The sequence below is a fragment of the Capra hircus genome, chromosome 18 (assembly GCF_001704415.2).
Source record: "Capra hircus breed San Clemente chromosome 18, ASM170441v1, whole genome shotgun sequence".
In the NCBI taxonomy this organism is placed as follows: Eukaryota; Metazoa; Chordata; class Mammalia; order Artiodactyla; family Bovidae; genus Capra; species Capra hircus.
In genome coordinates, this window is record NC_030825.1 from 2,783,104 (window position 1) to 2,795,417 (window position 12,314).

Consider the following 12,314-nt stretch of genomic DNA (forward strand, 5'->3'; position numbering starts at 1 on the left):
CTCTTAAATTTTTAATAAATTTAAACAGTAAAACAAAAATTCACATGCAGTCTCCCTATTTACTCTCTGCCTCCCTCCTCAGACAGTAAAGCATCTGCCTACAATGTAGGAGACCTGGGTTTGATCCCTGGGTCAGGAATATCCCTTGGAGAAGGAAATGGCAACCCACTCCAGTACTCTTGCCTGGGAAATCCCATGGACAGAGGAGCCTGGTAGGCTACGGGTCGCCAAGAGTCGGGCCCGGCTCTTTGAAAGTGAGTGGCTTCCCTTTCCCCTCCCGTGCCTGCAGTGTGCAGTCTGGCCCCCTTTCTGTCATCCTTCTCACACAGGCACAGGGTACCCAACCAAGAAAACAAGCCTATGCTAACATGATGGAGACGTGATGAAGGAAGGAGGCGACCTGTGTCCACATTCAAGGTAAAACTGGGAAAGCCTGCATTTTCTGGATCCCAAACAGTTTCATTAGTCAAACTGAAAAAAAAAAAAAAAAATCCCTGGACCAGAAGTTTCAAGGCTCCCAGGACCACCAAAGAATGCCTTGAACTCCCAAACTCCGAATTTATACCTCCTCTCTTTAGATAACCATGTTTGCTTTCTATGTTTGTGAGTCTGTTTCTGTTTCGTAAATAAGTTCATTCATATCATATTTTAGATTCCACATGTATGTGATATCATATGGTATTTGTCTTTCTGATTTACTTCACTTAGTATGATAATCTTTAGGTCCATCCAGTTGCTGAAGATAGCATTATTTCTTTTTTATGGCTGAGTAGTATTCCATTATAGATCATTTTATATATAATTCCATTGTATACATATATGTATATAAAACAAAAATTCACAAGCACTCTCCCTGTTCACTCTATGTCTTCCCCCCCCACCTGCAGTCTTTAGTCTATATGTGATATAAATAGATATCTTCTTTATCCATTCATCTGTCAATGGACATTTAGGTTGCTTTCATGCTTTGGCTATTGTAAACAGTACTGCTATGAACATTGGGGTGCATGTATCTTTTTGAATTAGAGTTTTCTCCGGGTATGTGCCCAGGAGTGGGATTGCTGGATCATATGATAGTTCTATTTTTAGTTTTTATTTCCTTCTTAAAAATTCTATTTATTTACGGCTGTGCAGGGTCTTCATTGCTGCAAGCAGGCTTTCTCTCGTTGTGGCGAGTGCGGGCTACTCTCCAGCTGCAGTGCACGGAGGCTTCTCCTGTTGTGGAACATGGGTTCTAGGCTCATGGGCTCAGTAGTTGTAGCTCACAGACTCCAGCTCAGACTCATAGTTGTGGTGCGCGGGGATCTTCCCAGGCCAGGGATCGAACCTGTGTCTCCTGAATTGACAGGTGGATTCTTAAACAGTGCACCACCAACAAAGTCCCCATTTTCACTTTTTGAGCACTCTCTATACTGTGTTTCTAGCGGGTACACCAATTTATATTCTCACCAACTGTGTAGAAGGGTTCCCTTTTTCCTACACTCTTTTCAACATCTGTTATTCATAGACTTTATAATGATGACTATTCTGACTGGTGTCAAGTGATACCTCATTGCAGTTTTGGTCTACATTTCTCTAATAATTAGTGACGTTCAGCATCTTTACTTATGTCTATTGTCCATCTGTATGTCTTATTTGGAGAAATGTCTATTTAGGTCTTTTGCCCATTTTTTGATTGGGTTTTTTGAGCTTTATGAACTATTTGTATGTTTTTGGACGTTTGTATGCTTTGAACATTTGTATGCTATGTTTTTGTATTTTTGGGTCTATCCCCAGAGTTTCTCTGCACAGTTCATGTGCTAGTTTGTAGTTTCTTCTTTAAATGTTGTATTCCCATCCTTCTGGGTGTGTGCTCTTTGGCATTTCCACAGACAGTGCAGGTCTCCTCATGGTCAGGAGCCATCCCAAGAGGCTGTACAAAGAACCAACTCACCTCCTCGATGCAACCTTCACAATAAAGGCAAAGACCTCATACACAGAGAGCAGCGGCAAAGGTGGGATCCGTTTGCAAAATGTTACTGGTCACATACTGGGCTTCTGGATAACCACTCAGACTGCTAAATATTCTTTGATGATTCTGAAGCAGTGGCAGGCAGGGGAAAATTCTAGGGAACAGTCCATACAGGAAACAAACTTCCAAAAATCCCGATTCTCAAAACCTGTTCCTGCTGTTTCCTCACATTCTGTAACTGCGTTAGCATTCCTGAACTTCTATTGTTCAAGCATGAGCATGTTCGAAGTCAAGTTCTAGTGCTCTCCAGAAACCGCAAGGTGCCACCGAGGCACTCCCTAGAGAGAGGTGGTATTTGCCCTCTCGTAGAAGTCCCTGGGCGGAACTGTCATACACCCTCACTCTCTGCTGTGCATCTCCCAGAGCTTTCTGGAACCCTTCGATCATCATCTAGATGGCTGCCCGACCCCCATAACAGCTGGCATTTTTAAGGAAACGTATCTGTGCATAATAGCGATAAGCCTCACTGTAATCTTTCTTGACATGGTGTGCACCTCCTCGCTCCTTGGAAGACTCTGCTTCCCTCTTAGTTTCTTCGTGGTTGAGCAGTTCTGGCTCATTCACTGCTCTTCCCACTTCGCACTCAGTAGTGGTCACCATCTCACCACCGGGACCAATAATATTCCAAAATGTATTGATAAACCACATCTTTATCCATTCATCAGCTGATGGACATTTCGGTCGTTTTCTTTTTTTTTTTTTTTTTTTACTTCTATGAGTTATATTGCCATGAATACTTGTGTACAAGTTTTTGTCTTGGTGTATGTTTTCAGTTCTCCTGGGTATATTTGTAGGAATGTAGTTGTTGGGTCATATGGCTACTCATGTTTAACTTTTTGAGGAAATGTCAGTCAGCTTTCCAAAACAGCTATACCATTTTATTCCCACCAGCAATGTATGAGGGTTTTTATTTCTCTGTATCCTCACAAACACTTGTTAATATCACTTTCCTGATAATGTCCCCTGAGGCACAAAACTTTTTAAATTTGAGGAAGCCCAATTTACCCTTCTTTTTTTTTTTGGTTGCTTGTAACTTTGGTGTCATATCTAAGAAACAAGTGTCTATCTAATCCAAGGGCACAAAGATATACATGCTTTATTCTAAGACTTTTACAGTTTTAGCTCTTGCATTTAGGTCTTTGATCCATTTGGAGCTGATTTTTGTACATGGTGTTAGGCAAGAGCCCAACTTCACTCTTTTGCATATTGCTATCCAGAAGTCCTGGCACTGGTTTTTAAAAGATGATTCTTTCCCCACTGAACAGTCTTAGCACCCTTACTATATTTCAGTTGACCATAAATACATGGGTAGATATGGGTTTATTTCTGGGCTCTCTATTCCATTAATCCATTATCTTTTTTTTTTTTTGGTCATGCCACACAGCTCTTGGTATCTTAGTTCTCTGACCTAGGACTGAACCTGACTCCGGCAGTGAAAGAATCAAGTCCTAACCCTTGGAGAGCCAGAGAATGCCCTATATTTACATCTTTATGCCAAAAACCACTCTGTCTTGATTTCTGTAGCTTTACGGTACATTGTGAACACCTTTAAGACTTTTTAATCTATAATAATTTATTTTTCCCTTTCTGTTTTTATTGAAGAAACTGAGTCACTTGTCCTGTAGGCTTCCCACATTCTGGATTTGGATAATTGCACCCCTGTAATGTCATTTAACATATTTATCTCTGTAATTATAATATTTAGATCAGGATGCTTCTCTGGGCTCAGGCATAATTTTCATAGGAGGTGTTGCATTATATCAGGAGACACAGAAGTTATGTTTGTCCCACTTTAAAGAGCGAATGTTATGTTCTTTCTCCATGGTTCATCCATTATAAAGTTTTCCACCAACATTTTACCCTTCATCACATACTCAGGATGACAGCCTGATCCACTGTTTTCTCCGGTGGTCACTTTCTATCTTCTCTTCTACATATATTACTGTGATTCTTTTATAAAGTAGGACATTCCTTCCTCACCTATTTTCTTAAGATTTGGTCTTGACTCTTGACCCGGTGGCACCAAGGCATGAGTGGCGATCGTCACTATGCAGACTTCTCTCTGATGTGGGAGCCACCGCTACTGCCACCAGGAGGCTCTTGTCAGGATGATGGAACTGTTCACTGGAAACCTGCCCTGGGAGGCCACAGGGCAGGAGGCCCGCTCACTCGGCGAGCAGTGTTGGAAGGTGCTGGAATGTGACAGCGTTAAGACCTGTGGCTTTGTGCATGCAAGGACAAGGCAGTGGCTGAGGGCGCCACACAGCACCAGCGCCACTGCTGGCTGCATGCGGGTGAGCGTCAAGTTGAGAGCCAGCAAGGATAAGAGCGAAGCTTCAACCAAGTTTGAGGAGTATGGTCCAGTCATCAAATATGATGACACTGTGAAAGACTATGCCTTTGTACACATGGAGTGGGCAGAGGGTGCAGTGGAGGCTGACAGGGGCCTTGATAGTTCCCAGGCAAAAGAATGCACGTGCAGTTGTCCGCCAGCTGCTCTGGACTGCCCCTGGGATGGGAGACTGGAGTGGCGGCTGTCAGTGTGAGAAAGAGGGGCCCTGGTCAAAAGAGTGCCCAATAGATCGTACGGGTCGTGTGGCGGACTTACCAAGCAATTATAATGAACAGTATGGAGCGGTGCACATACCTTAAGCCATGGGCTACGGGGAATCCGTTTCTTACAATGATGCTATCCTACAGAGCACGTGACTACTGTGAGCGCTCCTGAGCTCACTTTCACGAGGCAGTAGTGGCAGCAGCAGCGTCTGCACGCGACTACGCAGGGCAGACCATGTCCCATCTGCCTCAAGTCCAGAACACAGCTGTGACCCGCCGCCTCAGCTCCACTTCCGTTGATCCTGACAGACAAACACCTGTTGCCAAACTCAGGCACTGCTGCCGCCACTGCCACCACTTCCTCCTGTGATGGAGGGGACAGGAGCCCCCTGCCTCCTGCAGCAGGGCTGTGCGCCCCACAGGTGGAGAGGGCTACGGTTACGGGCTAGAGAGTGAGCTGTCTCAGGCTTCAGCAGGCAATTCTCTGTGACGTGGCCCAGTACGAACCGGAGCAGTATGCAGACTGAGCTGGGTACTCAGCCTTTGAAAGATTGGAGGTAGGATTACTGCAGACAGCAGATCCTCACGCTGTGGTCACATAGGAGAACTCGCTCCATGTGGTTCCCCTTGCTGACATGTTTCCACTGCTTCATGTCTCAGTAAACAGAGGAGGTTGTGACCAACCATGTTTTCTTTAAAAAAGCTTTTTTTGTTGTTATTTATTTCGGCTGCCCTGGGTCTTCGTTGCCGTGTGGGTTTTCTCTAGCTGTGGTGAGCATGGGCTCCTCCTCGTTGTGGTGTGCGGGCCTCTCACTGCGGCGGCTTCTCTTGTTGTGGAGCACGGGCTCTGGAGTGCAGACTTCAACAGTAGTGGCTTGTGGGCTCCAGGGCACAGGCTCAGGAGCTGCGGGTCAGGGGCTTAGCTGCTCTGCGGTGGCACGTGGAATCTTCCCAGACCAGAAAGAACCTGGGTCTCCTGCATTGGCAGGCAGATTCTTAACCACTGGACCACCAGGGACGTCTCTTTGTTTTCTTTTTAATTCTTCTAAGTTGGCTTTTTTCTTTCCTCCTGATACCGGTCTCTGTAGCCTTTCACTCTGACCCTTACATTCTCAGCCTTTGAGCAGCCCTGGGTAAGGATTTTGCTGGCATCCCCTTCTCCCAAACCGCAGAATCCCTCTTATCTTGCTTTCCTTAGCTGTTGAACCTTTCTCCCTGTCTACTTGCAACGTCTCCTTTCCCTTTAAAATGGCATGTAGAGGCAAGCTACCTTTTACTCTTCTACGTTAGCTCTGGACTCTAACATTGAAGCTAATCCTCTGAAACTGCTAGGACAGTTGGGGTTTCGGTTGTTGCTGTTGTTCTTTGTATATGACCTGTGATTATGGCATAACATTAGCTGAAATTCAGCCTTGTCTTACTCCACTTTTTTAAAAAAATATTTTGACAAATAAATATTTATAACACTTTTTAAAAAGCATGATTCTTTGTCTTTACTTACCAGCTTTCAGAATGAGTTGTTGCCTAACATCTTCCAAAGGTAATTAATGATGATTTTTCAGTTATCACCTTGAGTTCATTAATTTTAAAATTTTTGTTTTTCAATCCATTAAAGTCAGGTTCAGTCAGTCAGTTCAGTCACTCAGTCGTGTCCAATTCTTTGTAACCCCATGGACTGCAGCAGGCCAGGCTTCCCTGTCTATCACCAACTCCTGGAGCTTACTCAAACTCATGTCCATCAAGTCGGTGATGCCATCATTTCAAAGTAAAAACTAAACGATAAAAGTCATATTCAGAAAGTTCTATCTTTCTCCCCCCTTATTTTTCCCTCCCTGATAGAACAATTTCGTTAGTTTTTGGTTTTTCCTTACATTGGTTACATTTTAAAAAAACAAGCATATTTTTCATATTTCCTCTCTTTGCCTACAAAGGTGGCATTTTACCCATATTCCTTTGCACCCTGCATTCTTTAAAATTTATTTACTTTTAACTGAAGGATAATTGCCTTTCAATATTGTGTTGGTTTCTGTCATACCTCAACATGAAGCAGCCATAGGTATTCATATGTCCCCTCTCGCATCTTGCTTTTTAAAAACTATTTTAAAATAAAATATAAAAGTAACAGAAAAAATGTATAGTTTAATGAATTATTGTAAGATAATCAAATCTTATATCTACCATGAAATCAAGGAATAGCACCTAGTAGGCCACTGCAGAAGGCCCTCCATGAGTCCCATCTCAACTACCAAACAGTAACCACCACCCTGACTATGACAGAAACACTTGTCAGGCTTCCTTCTGGTTTTATCAACCAAGTGTGCTTCCCTAGACAGTAAAGGTTTTAGCTTTGCCCATTTTTAAAATTCATGTATCTTTTAATCCTCTTTTAACCCACAGGATTTCTCTCCATTCCATTCTTCCCTCTGAAGAAGCCAGGATAGAAACTTCCCTGGTGGTCCACTGGGTAAGACACCAAGCTGCTACTGCAGGGGACCTGGGTTCAATTCCTAGTCAGGGAATTCGATCCCACATGCAACCATTAAGCCTCGGCCCAAGCAAATAAATTTTTAAAAAATTAAAAAAAAAAAAAAAAAAAGAACCCAGGATCCATGTCCAAGAGTGCCCCCAGTCTAGGTTTGCTGGTTATGCGTTCGTGGTGCAATTCAACATGTCCCTCTGTCCTGTGCTTTTTTGCACGTTGCAGACTGGATCAGACAAAGTTTAAATCCTTTGTCACAACTACAGGTGGTGCCAGGTCCACTCTTCTCCGATGTTGGTAGCTACCGATGCTTAATGTCTAGACTCTTTAATTTATCGAGGGTTGCTAAGTGTGATATTCTCACTCACATTTCCATCTGATCAAGCCTTTTCCCATGAGGCAAACAGAGTCAGTAGCAGATAGCAGCTCTGCCAAGATGTCTGATATGAATAGGATATGTCACAATATGACATATTGTGCTTTCTTCCCACATCTGACCTCTATTAAATCAGAAAGTCTCCAGCCTTGTGTCATTTGTTTTCAAATACCGGCTTCTCAGAAAAAGATTGGCTGGCAACCAGACATGCACGGCCTTTACTCTTGTGATCCAAAGCACCTGAGTGATTTTATCAACTGAGACTCCTCCTGGGTCCACAGACCAAATGCTTGGAGCAGGCGGTACACTTCTAATAGGTGCTGCACGTATATGATCCGGGTCAGCACATCTGGGAAGCTTGGCACTACACCAGATCCCTAGGGCATCTCCCAAGCTGGAGTATTGTCTTAGGTGAAGCAAAACATGGAAACTGGCCTGCCTACAGAAGTCCTGAAACAGGAAGGTGCATGACTCAGTGTTTCCTTAGAAGCAGGTATCTAGCACAGCACTATTTGGGTCATATCTACATATTTGAGATACGTTTCTCTATATTCATTCAACTTTTTACTTAAATTGATTTGTAAAGAAAACTCCACAACACTTAACATTGAGAGAAAAACAGTTCTCACTTGCCAAAATGAGAAGCTAACATCAAGGAAAGTAAAATAACATAAGTTCAAGTGAGAAAGCATTGCCTGCTGAGCTAGGGAAGTGCTCTCTTTTTTGGAAAGGGAGTTTTAGCAAGGATTTCTGTTTGTTTGTTTTTGGCCATGAGGCTTGTGAGATCTCAGTTTCCCAACCCCAGCTATTGAACCTGGGCTCTAAGCAGTGAAAGCAGAGTCCGAAGTCCACTGGCCCATAGACCTCCAGGGAGCTCCCCAGCAAGGGTTGTAGAGGTGTCTGAAATACAATAGCACCAGAATGAGTCTTCTCCCCAGAGCAGTCGTTCTCAACCTGGAGGTGACATTTAGCAATGTCTAGAGATAACTCTCGGAGAAGGCAGTGGCCCCCGACTCCAGCACTCTTGCCTGGAACATTCACGGACAGAGGAGCCTGGTGGGCTGCAGTCCATGGGGTCGCAAAGAGTCGGGCACGACTGGGCGACTTCACTTTCCCTTTTCACTTTCATGCACTGGAGAAGGAAATGGCAACCCACTCCAGTGTTCTTGCCTGGAGAATCCCAGGGACGGGGGAGCCTGGTGGGCTGCGGTCCATGGGGTCGCAGAGTCGGACACGACTGAAGCGACTCAGCAGCAGCAGCAGCAGAGATAACTCTGGTTGTCACAAGTGGGAGTGGGGGCACTACTGGCACCTAGTAATGGGTGGAGGCCAGGCTGCTGTAAACATTCTATCGTGCACAAGGCAGCCACCCTACAACAATTTTTCAGCCCCCATACGTCAATAGTTCTGAGACTGAGAAATTCTGTCCTAGAGAAAAAGAGTTGAAAAAGAACTGAAAAGAAATGTCCTCACTCTGAAATTCAATATTTTTTAATGCAGGATACAAGTACCCTGTTACACCATCCAACATTAACTAATGGCACACAACCCACACTTAGAGAAAGCTATCTAAATGACGCAAAGCCTCGGAACCAAAGCACCAGTGCTAAAAGAACACTGCTATCAGAAAACGGAGAGCAGTCGGCAGACCCAGCCGCTGGGTCACACTGCCCTGCAGGCCGCTCTTACAGTCAGCATTCACCAAGAGCCTAGAACTTGCTGGCACTGTGCTGGGGACTGGCAAGTTGTGATTCCAGTAAGACGGACGCAGGCCAGTGGGGAAGGCAAGCAGGTAAATAAATGAGTAGAACACAGTATCATTGAAGAGTGTGTTCAGCTAAAGGGAAGATGAAAAAACACCAACTGGTGGGGGGGTGCGGTGAGGTGCCAGAGAAGGCGATGATTTCAGTTCTTAACCCTCCCAAGGAGCTCCCGCTGGTTAGAAGCAGAGCTAATTCAAAAGCAATGCATGGCTTCTGGCTTCTGGTAGGGTATATGCCTCTGACATTAACTGTAGAATGGATTAAGATTTGTAAATATACTCTAAAGTAATTTTAAAGAAGAAAAAAAAAGCAGTACACTTGGAATATCCACTGCATTGCTGTTTACACTTCAAGAAAGAAAACTGGAAACCGTCTGAATGCCAAACAACAGGAAAGCCCTTAGCATAATCTGAGAACTAACTGCTGCTTATCGAGTCCTGACCACGCGCCAGCGAGTTTACATCCTGTACAGCAAAATGATGATACCTTTCTCTCCTTGTAGCAACTGCGAGAACCAGTCTTCCCATTCCCTGAGAAAAGCCAGACTCGGAGAAGACAGGAAAAGGGAGTTTTTCCAACCAATGCTGTAGAAACTACCAGAAATTCTTATTTTAAATATATATATATATATATATTTACTTATTTGGCTATCAGGTCTTCATTGCAGCATACAAACTCTTGGTTGTGGCATATGGGATCTAGTTTCCTGCCCAGGGATCGAACTCAGGGCCCCAGCATTGGGAACACAGAGCCTTAGTCACTGGACCACCAAGGAAGTCCCAGAAATCCTTATTTTTGTTTTTTAATTAAGCATAATCCTAAAAAAAAAATTAAGCAGAGCCCTTACCTCACACTATGCATACAATAACTTGAAATGGATCATAGATGTAATTGTAAAACCTAAAACTAAATAAATTCTAGGAGAACATATTTGTGACTTTGAATTGGGCAAAATTTTCTTATATTTGACTCAAAAGCACAAACCATTAAGAAAAATGGTGGTGTGGGTGAGGAATAACAGGAATAAGTTAGAGTAATGCTGTTAGAGTGTTGTTTTTATAGTTATCGTCTACTATGGCAAGTGACATGGATCTCCAATTTGTGTAGTGATATAATGTTTCCCTTTTAAATAAACATGTCTAGGCTTCCAAAATGTGCATGGCCCTAAGGAAAAAAATATGCAGGTAAGATGCTGACTCTGAAGCTAGAACCTGGTGTTCAAATTCTGGCTTCACCTTACCTTGGGCAACGTGAGCGTTCTTGTCTTCCCTCAGACTCCTCATTTGTAGAATGGCCTTGAGACAAAACTCTGACCTCAAAGGGTTATGGGAGTATTTACCAAGTTTCCATATATAGAACACTTAGAACATGGGATGGTATGCAGGAGCTCAGTATTTACTATAATAATTATTATTCACTATTATAAAAGGCAGCAAAGACATGTCTTGGAAAACTGAAGCTTTTTCTTTTATTCTTGAATTATTCCCTTTATTGATATTGCTTTAGCACCATCAGTAGAGATCTGTGAGGAAAATACTTGATTGTGAAAGAAAGAAAGAAAGAAATCCAGTGTGGAACTAGTCACATGGGACCCCTGAGCATTCTGAACAGCTCCTGAAAGCTGCTGATGTCCTTCTGAAGGACTCCAACCTCTGACCTTCAAACTCTGACCTCCAATGAGCAAAGAGACTCAAGAGTGAAAGAACAGAGTGTGGAGGGCTCATATTTCTGCTATTCCCAGAAAAAAGTGACTGTTGACAAAGGGTCTCCAGCAGACCTTTGTGCCCAAAAGCTTCCTTGGAACAACATGACAAAAAGGAAAACAAAAGGAGTGAAGCAGATCATTAGCTGGAGGGCCCTCTACAGCTCATGCACAGAAACTTGTGCAGAGGTCTACTCTCTCTATGCACCAAAGAAAAAACCGCCAAGAAAGTAACCAAGATCATGAGACTACGGAGCAGCTGGAGCTCTGACACACTACCCTTGTGGGCCTACAACCATTCTGGAAGACTGTTTGGCAATTCTCATAAAATGAGCTATATACCTGCTGTGTGAAGCAGCAATTCTACTCCTAGTGTCAGCCTAGAGAAATCAAGAGCCACGTGCTCAGAAACAACGGCAAAAAGAATAGGCATGGCTACCACATTCGTGTCATGGATTATATGTAGCCCCAAAAGCTGAGAGCAATTCAAATGTTCATCGACAGAAGAACGGATATGCAAGTCTGGTATAATCACACAGTGGGAGACTCCTCGGCAAGAAAAAGGAACAAAAGACTGACCCATGCGACAACATGGATGGCTCTCAAACTGCCAGTAAAAGACGACAGAAACCAAAGAGCACTCGCTACGTAATTCCATTTATTTGAATGCAAGAATAGTCTACAGTTACAGAGTCAGGACAGAAAGGGGCACGAGCAAATTCACAGTAATGGAAATATCCTGGTTCTTGACTGGGGTGGTGGTCACCTGGGTATACGCAATTGTCAAAGGCCATCTGCACTGGGAGGAATAGTGTCCCCCCAAAATTCATGTCCACCAGAATCTTAGAATGTGACCTTATTTGGAAGTAGGGTCTTTGCAGCTGTAATTAGTGAAATTAAAGTGAGTCCATACCAGGTTACAGAAGGCCCTCGTCCAAGGACTGATGTCCTTATAAGAAGAGAAAACAGAGACACGCAAGACGAATATAACATGGTGACTGAGACAGAGATCAGAAAAATAGGCCCACACGGCACGGTGGCTGCAAGCAACCACCAGGAGCCAAGAAGAGGCAGTGAAAGGTCAAGGAAATCACAGCCTCATAGACACCTTGATTCTGGCTTTCCAGCTTCCAGACCCATGAAAGAACACACTTCTTTTCTCTTAAAGCCACCAAATTTCTGGTACTTTGTTACAGTAGCCCCTAGGAAACTAACAGACCATCTAACAATGTTTAAAGTCTGTGCCTTTTAAATAATTTTACTACAGCTTTAAAAATTGCAAATAACTCATCGGAAACAGGAAGTTGGTGATGAGGGTTCCAACCTGGCTTCTGTTTCACCATATTAGACAGAATACCTGAAGGAGAGCGAAACCCTGTTGCGCAGAATCCACACTGAGAGAAGCCAGGCACTGCCCAAGCAGTCCC

General features: G+C 43.7%; 1 protein-coding gene and 2 pseudogenes across 6 annotated transcripts in view; 1 reads left to right on the forward strand and 2 right to left on the reverse strand.

Moving 5' to 3' along the window:
* The window catches only part of IL34 (interleukin 34), a 60,683-nt gene that overhangs the window by 21,667 nt on the left and 26,702 nt on the right, over nucleotides 1-12,314 (reverse strand). The window lies entirely within an intron of this gene.
* Nucleotides 1,724-3,594, reverse strand: LOC102173408 (annotated as a pseudogene).
* On the forward strand, nucleotides 3,603-5,205 carry LOC102173680 (annotated as a pseudogene).